Genomic DNA, 12,072 nt, shown 5'->3' on the forward strand with positions numbered 1-12,072 from the left:
AATAAGTTTTCGGAAGGTCCTCAAAATAAGCATTTGTCCGATCGATGACTTCTTCATTTGAAAAAAAACGTTGTCCACTTAGCCATTTTTTAAGTTTGGGAAAAGGAAAAAGTCACTGGGGGCTAAATCTGGCGAATACGGTGGGTGGTCGACCAATTCGAACTTCAATTCTTCAATTTTAGCCATTGATCGTAAACATGTGTGAACACGGGCATTGTCCTGATGAAAGAGGATTTTTTTCCTGTTTAAATGAGGCCGTTTTTCTTCAATTTCGTTTTTTAGCTGGTCCAATAAAGATGCATAATAATCCCCTGTTATTTTTTTTTCTTTTTCCAAATAGTCTGATTACCAGCTGATTTTACGGTTTTCGCCTTCTTTGGACATGGTTTGTCTTCGCAATCCACTGCTTTGACTGTTCTTTCGTCTCGGGAGTATAGTGGTGTATCCATGTTTCATCTACAGTCACAAAGCGACGAAAAAATTCATCCGGATTGCGTTGCATGAGCGACAACAGGGCTTTAGAGGCCACCACCCTATTGCGTTTATTGTCGACTGTGAGCAAACGCGGCACCCATCTTGCAGAAATATTTTTCATGCCCAATTTGTCATGTAAAATAGAAATGACGCTACCTTTTGAGATCCCTGTAACCTCAATTATCTCACTCAACTTTAATCTTCGGTCACTTAACACCATATCGTGGATTTTATTGATCATTTCTGGTGTAGTCACCTCTACAGGACGTCCTGAGCGTGGTTCATCCTTTGTTGATGTACGACCACGTTTAAATTCATTTAACCAGTTATAAATAGTTGCAAGTGAAGGAGCAGATATGCCGTGAACTAAATCCAACTCATTTTTTATTTCCTTTGCTGTTAACCCTTTTATATTAAAATGTTTAATAACAGCTCTAAACTCAATTTTCTCCATTTTCCATTTTTCCATTTTCCACAAGCAAATTTTTTTTTTAAATGTACGAAAAACACACAACAACCCGACCAATCTGATTGAAACTTCGCAGCATACTGAATCGGTAGTGCCGCTGCATGAAAACAAACCGCTTACAGTACTAGTCGCGCCACTTGTCGGCTTTTCTAAGGACTTATTGACCCACCCTCGTAATACAAAACTTCCATATAACTGACAGTATGATGCCGCAAATTGTCTAAATGCAACAAAATTGGCGTTTGTGGTTGGTTAAAGCGACTTAAGTAGCTCTTTTGTTCCATACACATTTTTAGACATTCCCTGAGATGGATGTTGAACGGATAGCAAGACCAAATTCATATAGCTTGTCAGCGATGCCACCGTGTACAGTCAATAATTGACTGGTGTAAAATGGTACGTAGTCAAAGCGGTTATCTCCATACTTCATTAATTGATATTCAAAAAAAATGGATAACGGCTACTCATTGTAATACGTATTTTGCGAAAGCACTAAAGATCGGAGAGGACTTTGAACGTCAGAGAATGTGGTGAGATGGATGCACCCAGTGACGCCCCTAGACAAAATGCCGCCCCTGGGCAGCGCCAAAATGTCGCTCCATTTTGTATACAGTATTTTGTATCATCCGTGCACGGTGTCGTTTCTCGTTACCGTGGATGTCGACGGGCAACAGAAGTAAACTAGGCATAAAGTCCTGTTAAACCTTTTATGTTAATTAATACATTTTGTTTCCAACCAGTAAGCGTATTTTTTTGTTGGAAAGATATTTTCGTTATTACTAAGTTTAGGTAGCTATTTCTATATGTATACCAAACGATTCTCCTCGATTTGCCGCCCTTCGAATAACTGTTGCTCCCCAAGCGACGCTCAATCTGCCTACCCCCACGGGACATCACTGGATGCATCGGATGAAGCTTACCCGCAGAGGACCATAAAACGTAGAAACTACTTCTCAACGTCCCGATTTATGGAGCCAAAGTTCGTGACGATAAACATTTAAAGAAGACTGTACTGTTGCTTGATTTGATTGGTTCACGATTATACGCTCTGTGAACAATTATTGTAAATAAAGCGACAAATCAAATTTAGACAATAAGAAGTTGCTGATTTAGGTTATTTTTTTTTTGTATTATTATTGTCTGTTATAAGTCAAGACAGTCTTCGTTATGTTAACGTCAAATTTGTGTTGTTATGTCAAACGCAAGTCAGGACACGCTCACGCGGCTACTCTTGGAAGCTCAACGTTAATTCGGATATTTTCGTACGTTCTCGGTAATAGAAAACAAAATAATTACATGATAAAAAGATTTTTTTTATATACTCATTGATATACTACTAGTGATATACTATCAATGTATATACCACGTTTTTAAATTTTCTGTTGAATCGTATAAACTTAATTGTATGTATTAATAAATATAGAATACTGAAATGTCATCTTGACATTTCATATTGATTTCCATAGTAACGCACGTATATATTAATAATTTAGTTGCTAGGACACACTTAGCAACCAATAATAATGAGTAGTAAATATTACTTTTAACGATTTTTTTCCGAAACATACAAAACAAAATTAACTGAAAATGAATTCAATTCTCCTTAAAGATCGCCAAAAGTATTAAATAAATGCAATCCCGTCGTGTTTTGATATATTCTAAAAGTTTAAATGTCTAGCTAGTCGGGAAGTCAGTTAAAAATCTTGGACAAACAAGAAAAAATCTCTACGGGACAAACAAGAATACGAGCACTTTAGTCTCAATGCCAATAACAGGTTCGCATATTTTAACTACCAATTCGCGTGGTTTTCTGAATTACAACACTACCCCGACATGATGGTGGGTATCAGTAGTTAGCAACTTGAAGGGTCGTTAGCCACGATTTTATTATTCTATTTTTATACGACAACGTTTATATAATAATACTATCACGTTGAAAGGACGTCACTGTACGGACAAAGCATTTTCTAACAATAACTAAATTTTCTCATGAGTATAACAATCAGCGATAAACCGTCATGAAGGGATGAGCCATTAACGAAATATGTTTGTTTGTCAAAAAAAATAATGAAAGGGTTTCGAAGGTTCGGCAGTGATATGACGAACATAAATTTATCTCAATTTCTCTATTTATAATTACAAGATAAAAATAACTTTTTATATACGTTTTTAAATTTTCTGTTGAATTATTATGCTCAATATGTTCAAACTTGTACATGATATGAAGTAAATAAAAAACGGTACTGTTCGGTTATCAGGAATACAGCAGAAAACACATTTTGAAAATAGCCGATAAACTGGATTTTTTGTTAGGTTAGGTTAACCTAACCAAACCTAAACTAACCCAAACTAACAAATAATCCAGTATATCGGGTATTTTAAAAATATGTTTTCCGCTGTATTCCTGATAACCGAACAGTACCAAAAAAACAAACAAACAAATATAGAATAGGTACTGAATGTCATTTTGATTTCCATAGTAACGCACGTATATATTAATAATTTAGTTGCTAGGACCACCCACTTAGCAACCAATAATAGTGGATTGGATTACGGATTTCTTCCAAAATAACTTTTCATACAAAACAGAATTGACTGAAAATGAATTCAATTCTACTTAAAGATGGCTAAACGTATTAAAATAATGCATTGGCATCGTGTTCTGGTATATTCTAAAAGTTTCAAATGTCCAGCTAGTTAGTTAAAAATCCATTGCAAGATTTGTTCTGGACCACCGGACAAACAAGAATACGAGCTAAGAAAAACGTGGTAAAATAAACAATTAATAATATAATAATTAATACGAACGGCAAAACATAAAAACCATAAAATTAAAAAATGTTGAGTAATGAACAGAGAATTAAATTTTTAAGTAGGTATGTAATATAGATTTGCACTGGATAAACAACCACCGGACAAATAAGAATACGAGCTAATAAAAACGTTGTAAAATACATCTATATCTACCAGATATTCTATAAACAAGACTGCTTTCGGGCGCTACGGCAGATATCTAAAGTAGGTTTGTATCAAAGTATTAGCACTGTAACAATTAAAATATGTTAGCCATCTAAACAATCAAAGCTGTCTATCTCGCACTAAAATTTACCACAGCCAAAAGAAGTGCTTTTATTATATCAATTACAACTAACTTATAGTAATTGTTACAATACGTGCTAATACTTCGATACAAACCTACTCTAGATGGCTGCCGTAGCGGCCGAAAGCATTCTTGTGTATAAAATAGATGCGCAGGAACACTAAAATAAATCTATAAAATATGCCATTAAATCATACATAATTTTGGATATTTTATATATATAATATGTTGTATCTGCTGTAGTTTGGTTTAGGCAGGAATGAATTTTAAAAACTAACCAATAGTATGTGTAATATGCAGTGGCGCACCCAGGGGGGGGGGCAAGGGGCCTTGCCCCCCCCAAAAACATTGAAATTGAAAGCCAATAGATTAGACAAATAAAAACACGGCAAAAAAATGATTTGTAATAATTTTCCAGCACCCTTTATAGAAAAATTTCTTAGATTTTAATTTCTAACACAAAAATTTCGAAACACTAATGTCAGGTTTTTTTAGAAACCCAATCCCTAATGGAACTGTCAAAAAATTCTCGGTGTCCACCCGAATTCCGGAGTGGTGTAGGTCATGGGTGGGGAGGGCTGAAAGCGCTCTAGCCTGGAGGCCCGGGCTGTGGGGGGCCGGCGTGTCGGGTTGACCAGATAAGTGAGATAAACACACATCATACATTAGCTTTAATAGTAAAAAACTCGCCTGCGGCGCTATTATACTTCATGGTCATGAACATTTTCAATAATTGTGCAATATATTTTTTGATTATTATGTGTCGATACTCGATAGCTCCATTATTAAAGTGGATGTATTGAAAATCACCAATAATTCACTGTATAAGTACCCTTAATTTGAACTAAAACACAATTTGAAAAACGTTAATGTAGTATTTCACACTGCCTTTAATCTTAGCGGTAGGTAGGGGACCCGCCAAATATCCTAGCCTGAGGGCCCGTTTCAGGATGTGGGGACCATGGTGTAGGTACACCGAGTGCAATAGACAAAAGGGCGATAAACGAGAAATTAGGCTGTGAAGAAGAAAAAGAGCCTATGGGACTAATTTTCATTCTCCTCCTTGCCCCCCCCCCCCCAATATTTAAACCTGGGTGCGCCACTGGTAATATGGATTCTTAATTCAACGAATATAAAATAAGTATGAATGACAAAGTGTACACAACTTTGTCGGATCGCCCAAAGTGTACCAAAACAATTATGGTTTGATTTTGACAAGGTTTAGTTGATTTTTAAAAACTATCCAACACCATGTTATGTAAATTGTAAGTCTTGGTTCAATAAAAACAAATACGTATGCCTGATAAAGTTTATTTTGCACTATTTCTGTGGAATCTTAACAGCCTACCTCCACCCTTCGCCAGTGATAGCTACACATAGAGTCTGTATTTTATAAGCTGGTGTTCACGTCACGTAGTTTGCGGACGGAGAGCATTGTGAGACTGTTTCATGTTTGCAATGGGAGTGCAGTGCTGAATGCTGAAACGGGGGAAACCGCATGACAGCTCATAGAAGGCCGAGTCTACTTACCTATATTTTTGATGCCTACTTTAAAAATCAATTAATTTGTTTTCTTTTATTTCTCAGGTTCTATCAGGATCCCGCTGCAGGCCCAGGGGGGAACTGTCCGGTGGACAAGGCGCACCCCTTCCTGACAGCCGGGCGTCGAGCCACCGGCTGCGGTCACCGTGACCCCGCCGTCGCCGCCGCCCGCCATTGCAGCACCGCCGCGAAGGACCTGGCTATGACCAGCGGCACGACAGAGACGCGTTCCCAGGGTTGTTACCTTCGATAAGAAAGTCGGCGTCGTTCTCTAAATCCACTATGACTTTTCAACTTCACCCTACTCTTATCCTATTCATCGTCTTTTACTACACTGGTACAGACTGCAGAAGGGTCTTGTAACTTGTATAGTTTTCGAAACATAGCCTGTTTATAATATTAATACTATCGACCGAAGGTACTTGATGGAATTTGAATTTAAATTCTAATAGATTTAAGTTTTGTACTATTCCATTTGAGTCGTTTTTTGTGATCCAGGTTTCGCTCTTTCGGCATCTTCAGGCTCTGTGTATACTCACCAAAGGCAAACACACACTGAAAACAACGAACACACTTAACTCTAACTTATATAATAAATCATTACAATAAAGTAGGTAAAAACTCCATTACCTACCTATCAACTCAAGCGTCACAATAAAAAATATAACAAACAAATTATGAATAGTTGAAGTGTTAGTAAAAAAACCCCAACTTATTAATAATAATACACTCGATAAGCATATTATAATAAATCGTTAAACCGAATAATAGAATAATAGATCATTTAGTACTTATAAACAATAAAAATATTACACTCAAGATGCGTAAAATCGTCAATTCTAGGAACAATGGAAATTAATAGAGTTAACTAATGAGATATTATAACTATGATATCAGTCTTTAAAGGTTGACCCTTGATTTGATAGTTAGGTAATAGAGTTTTTACTTACTTTATTGTATTGATTTATGATATAAGTTAGAGTTAAGAGTGTTCGTTATACAATAGTACAAAACTTAAATCCATTAGAATTTATAACCTATTTAGGTAACCTTTCCCCTTTATTGGATTGACTGAAAAAAGACATCATAACTACTATGCAGTCGACTCTTTGAAAATTTTATAAATATGGCCAGTTTAAACATGGACTGAAACATTTTTAATTGTATAATAAATTATCCGAATGTCACAATAATACATATTACAAAATTATTACAAGGTTACAATGATGTTCCAAGGTTACAACAATGTTACGGACAGTGGTAGTTATCTACAGAAGACTCTTCAACCATTTTAGAAACATTACCAATTTAGGTGACTGATTATTTAGGTATCTTTAGATTTTTCATTGAAACTAGGTACATTGTATTGTACAAGATATATCGTCACCTTACTATTAAAACCTCGTAAGTCTAAGAGAATGTTGAGGGGAAGGAAAAAACATAATACGATCAATATTTTAAACACCTCTCTAATCGATGAATCTGCTAACAATGGTAGTGAAATATGAGGTATTAATTCTATGTTTGAAACCACGAGACCTACGAGTTTTTAAAGTTTGTCGATAGATTAGACTCTATTTAAAATGTTTTTTTGTTTAAATTTTGTCGAACACACTTAATTTTTATATAGTATCGGACTTACGAGGTCTTAATAGTAAGGTGACGATATTACCATTTTTCACTCCAAATAGGAGATATATTATGCATCCAGAGTGATTATGATTTCATTAACAAACTTTCTTAGCCATTGATTGGTTCATTGTCTTAAATCAAACACACATTGAAACAAAACAACATATTATTATGTATTTGGCCAGAAGCAGAATATGAATCTGTGACCTGCTATTTTTAAGGAAGACTACATTAGGGCTGGAAAAGTCGAAAAACCTATCCCAACATTCAAATCACTTTGATTTTGTTTGTCAGTTTTACCAAGGCAAGATCATTTTTTCACTAATTAAAAATCGATGAAGGCTTGCATCAATGTTAATTTAGAGATTCAAATAGCTTTTGATGAAATTATTATAAGTGGATTTTATGAAAACAGAAAATAATATTTTTTGCCTATTTGTAAAAACACAATTATTTTTTTTCATACCGTCAATATTGAGCGGCTTAAGCGTCGGCCTATAACGTCATGGGTCCCAGGTTCGAATCCTGGATCTGGTAAATACACATATTGTTTTTCAATTTGTATTTGAGTCGGAGTATGAACCTAATAGATTGAGCAAGTAGCTAACATCCATTTCTCGTAAAAACAAAAATCTGTTAATACACACTTCCACATTGTGGAGGCCCCACATTATGATCTTATTAGGATCGGATATGGTTACAATACTAATGTAACGACAGATTTATTGTTTTGGATTTCTGTTAGGTGACAATTATTGGGCCTGGCAAACATGCTAATCTAGGTGGGTACAAAATCTGTACTAAAGCCGCGTTGACACGGTCCAAGTACGATCCAAATAGACTTGGATAGTAATAATTAGTATGAAGATGTCTCATCCAAGTGACAGCTCCATACTATTTATTCCTATCCAAGTTAACTTGGATGAGTAGGACGCGGTCCAAGTAGCTTGGATAGGAATAATTAGTATGAAAATGTCTCATCCAAGTGACAGCTCCATACTATTTATTCCTATCCAAGTTAACTTGGATGAGTAGGACACGGTCCAAGTAGCTTGGATAAGAATAATTAGTATGAAGATGTCTCATACGAGTGCACTTGGATAGGAATAAATAGTATGAAGCTGTCACTTGGATGGCACTCGATCCAAGTGTACTTGGATGGTACTTGGACCGTGTCAACGCGGCTTAAACCCATTTTCGGTAAAATTAGACTCTGGCTCTGGACATACAGATACTAATTCATTTGTCACTCCATTTAAATAATTACGTAATACTGAAAAGTCTTCTAATATTTTCTAAAATGATTTGTACAACTTTCCCCTACAATCTTTCAAGCCTCATACATATAAGCACATTTAGTAATGTCCTCATCAGATATAGGCTATATTCACCAGGAAGCTAATCCCTTCCTCAGACCCAATCCTTACCAGTCCTGTCGCCTCTGTCTGAAGTAGGTACTTGCCTCCTGTCTTCCAGAACGGATCAAGCAGATGTCTCATTAATGGACTTGTTATACGAATGGTATAAAAGGGTCTTCTACAAAATAAAAACCTGACCGATTTTCACTATTCTCCCCTATAGTATAATATACTTATTAATAGGTTTCATAATATGTGACTATTTTTTAAATATATTAGCAAATTTAATGTTAGTGATTATTTTAATACCTAATAATTAATAACAATGTAAAAACTTTGATTTTTACTAAGTTATGGATGCATTCTATCTGCAATTCGTTATTTAAATCAAAAAAAAAATGACAACAATTAGAAATAATTATTTAAAAATAATTTTGCTACAATTTTAACCAAAAGGTAAATTATCATAAATGACAAACTCAGAATTATCAGTCACGGCAATGAATAAATTCCTGTAGGTGCTAGCGCTACAGAACATTCAGGTCCATGGCCGACTGCTCAACTGCTCTCCAAAATCTCTCTCTGTATTTTTTCTCACACTGTCATGGCATATTTTACATCTTAGCCATCTCGCACATCTAAACTCATCTTGTCTGCGACATATTGAATACATCGATGTGATGTCATTATTATTCACAAAACACAAATTACCAGATGGAGCTCCTCCGCACATTGGTGGAATGCGATATTTTAGTTTGAAAAAGCAGATGGTGTTGTTTGCAACAAATTTCATGCGCTCAGCCTGCAAGTCGCTTGCTGTCCGAGTTGCGGTTACCCCATCCCATACATAACCATGTTACGAGAGGTTACGCGCGACTTTCACTATTCGCCTGTGTGCGCGGTCGAATCAAGGTTTGATTTATCACTGTGCCGTAGACGAGACGAGTCTAGATGTGCAAGTCAGCTTAAGGAGACATAATAAGATGAATAATATAAACATTAAAAAAATCAAATCGACACTAATTTGTGATTAAGAAAAATAGTGCTATACCTAGTGTTTTTTTATTTGATTTTTGGAGAATGACCCTAGAAAACTCATTTATTTTTTAACATAATTTGCAGTACCTAATGAAAATTTGTTCATTCTATTACTCTGTTATTTGAACCATGCATACTATTATTGTATAGATATAATTTAATTTTTTGCAGACAAAAATATCAGTCTTCATAAAATACTCATAAAAAAATATACTGATACATATTATGTATAATATGTATCCGTTATGGTATGAATTGTAAATATTAGGCAAGTCGCTAATGGCGCATCTAAACGATTAAATATTAAGTTCAAAATCAGCTTTGTATAAACTGTGCAATATTATTGTCCGATATTATTTAATTATTAAGATATTGTGCTGTTGTAAATACGCCGTAGAATAAGTATGAGAAAAAAGAATTAACGCATTAAGAATTATCATTATTATTGAAAAAGAAAGAAATTAACATACTAATTTATATCTGGGGCCTAGTGCTAGAAGTGCCTTTAAATGCTGGGAGGAATTAGAATGGTGGTACCCAGCGGGCCACGAATTTCTATGAAAAAATTAAACCTTAGTAACAACATTATTTAGACATATATTAAAAATATATCATAAAGACTTGTATATCTGTTAAGAATGTCACCATAATTGCAAGAGATGGCAGTATATTGTGTACAAATATATTAATTTATTTAAAATAACCGACCGGGGCTAGTGTAGTGAGTGTAAAGTACAGCGTATATTCACGCTCATTCTTTATGGCTGGCCTTGCATTTACGGATTTGTAGTGTGGCATACATCCGGTTAAAATGTACCTTCTTTCAATGTTAGAATTGCCAATATCAGATGATGTAAAATGAATGAAATAAAACCACAATTAAAATGTGTGTAAAAATAATGTGTTGGCATATTTTAGACCAAGAAATGCCATAATAGCGATTCAAATTTTGAGATTTTCTTATTTTCCAGTATTTTCCAAAAAAAAAAAAAATTGTCTGATTATCCGCCTTGAGCTTATTAATTAATGTTTTTTTATAATCAAATTTTCATGATGTGTATTGTAAAAGTTAATAATATTAATTGTTGATGAGAAATATATGATCGCCTGTACTGAATAATTGAGTTGCTTAGTTGCCAAACCCATTCTGGGCGGTTTTTTAATAAAATTAGTTTTGAATATACGTATGTGCTTTATCGATAGGTCTGCCAGCCTATCGAGGTGCGAGTTTCAAATTCTGCCCTGTTTCGTTAAAAAATCAAAATGAATATTAACATGAGTCGCCAAACTCTCTCTAGAATAAATAACAGTGGTTACTAAATTCGCTCTACATAGCCGACCCAATCAGACGTCGTGATTAAAACCATGATTTTTAGCATATGTTTAAATCAATATATAAACGTCACCACTACTAGCATCAACACTATCGCAAATGCACAAAACAGTTTTTCGTGATTTACTCGAAACTCAAAAAAACCTCCAGAACGGGTTTAACGACTAAGAGGCCATCCATGAACTGAAACCGTATGCGGTTTAGATCCGTGTGCCATACTAAACTTATGATTTTTGTTTATGAAAATATATTTTCACTAAATTTGTAAGTGTATGGTATAAACGGATACGATCAGATGCTTATAATATAGTTTGTGAAAATATATTTCCAAGAACAGAAAATATAAGCTTAGTATGGCGCACAGTTCTAAACCGTATACGGTTTCAGTCCATGGATGGCCTATAAGCAACTCAATCGATATATTTGACATAGGCACTTCTAGTATTAGGCCCCAGATAAACTAAATATTGGAATCATTTATAAAATGAATCTGTTGTGTATACATAATTCATTGAATTTGAAAATATTTCGTGAATGAATACAATTTTGACCATAAAATGGACAACTGTGATGAAAAAAAACATTGTGTAAGAAACGATATGATATAATATTTAATATTCTAGTTTAATATTAATATATGTAGACAATTATTTCTGCATGGAAACACTAAACTAAAAAAGAAATAAAATTCTATTTATGCATTTTTATGACTAGTCAATACTTGATATTCTATGAAACGGTGCTTTAAAAAAATACTAGATTGAAAAAAAACCGCATCATTATGGTGGATAAAAATAATATGTACATTTACTAACATTTTAATACAAATAGGTTCTTCAAAGATGCTTATAAGCATTCCATGGAAAAAAATACATTTAAAATAGATTATAAATTGTTTAGAATATATTTTAACTTAAAGATTCAGATCTCTACGTGTACGTCTGTAAAAAATTAAAAAATATGTAAATAAATGTCTATTATTAATAAATATTATATGTATTAGGTATGAAACTATGAAATGATTCTAGTGAACTTATTTTAAATAATTCATTATCAATGTTTATTGAAAATATCGACCATGTCTATTTATAAAAAGCAGAGACAACTTGCATATCTTGTATCATTA

Source organism: Rhyacophila brunnea, unplaced genomic scaffold (assembly GCF_057557595.1).
Source record: "Rhyacophila brunnea isolate RB1 unplaced genomic scaffold, BYU_Rbru_1.0 scaffold_10, whole genome shotgun sequence".
NCBI classification, from domain to species: Eukaryota; Metazoa; Arthropoda; class Insecta; order Trichoptera; family Rhyacophilidae; genus Rhyacophila; species Rhyacophila brunnea.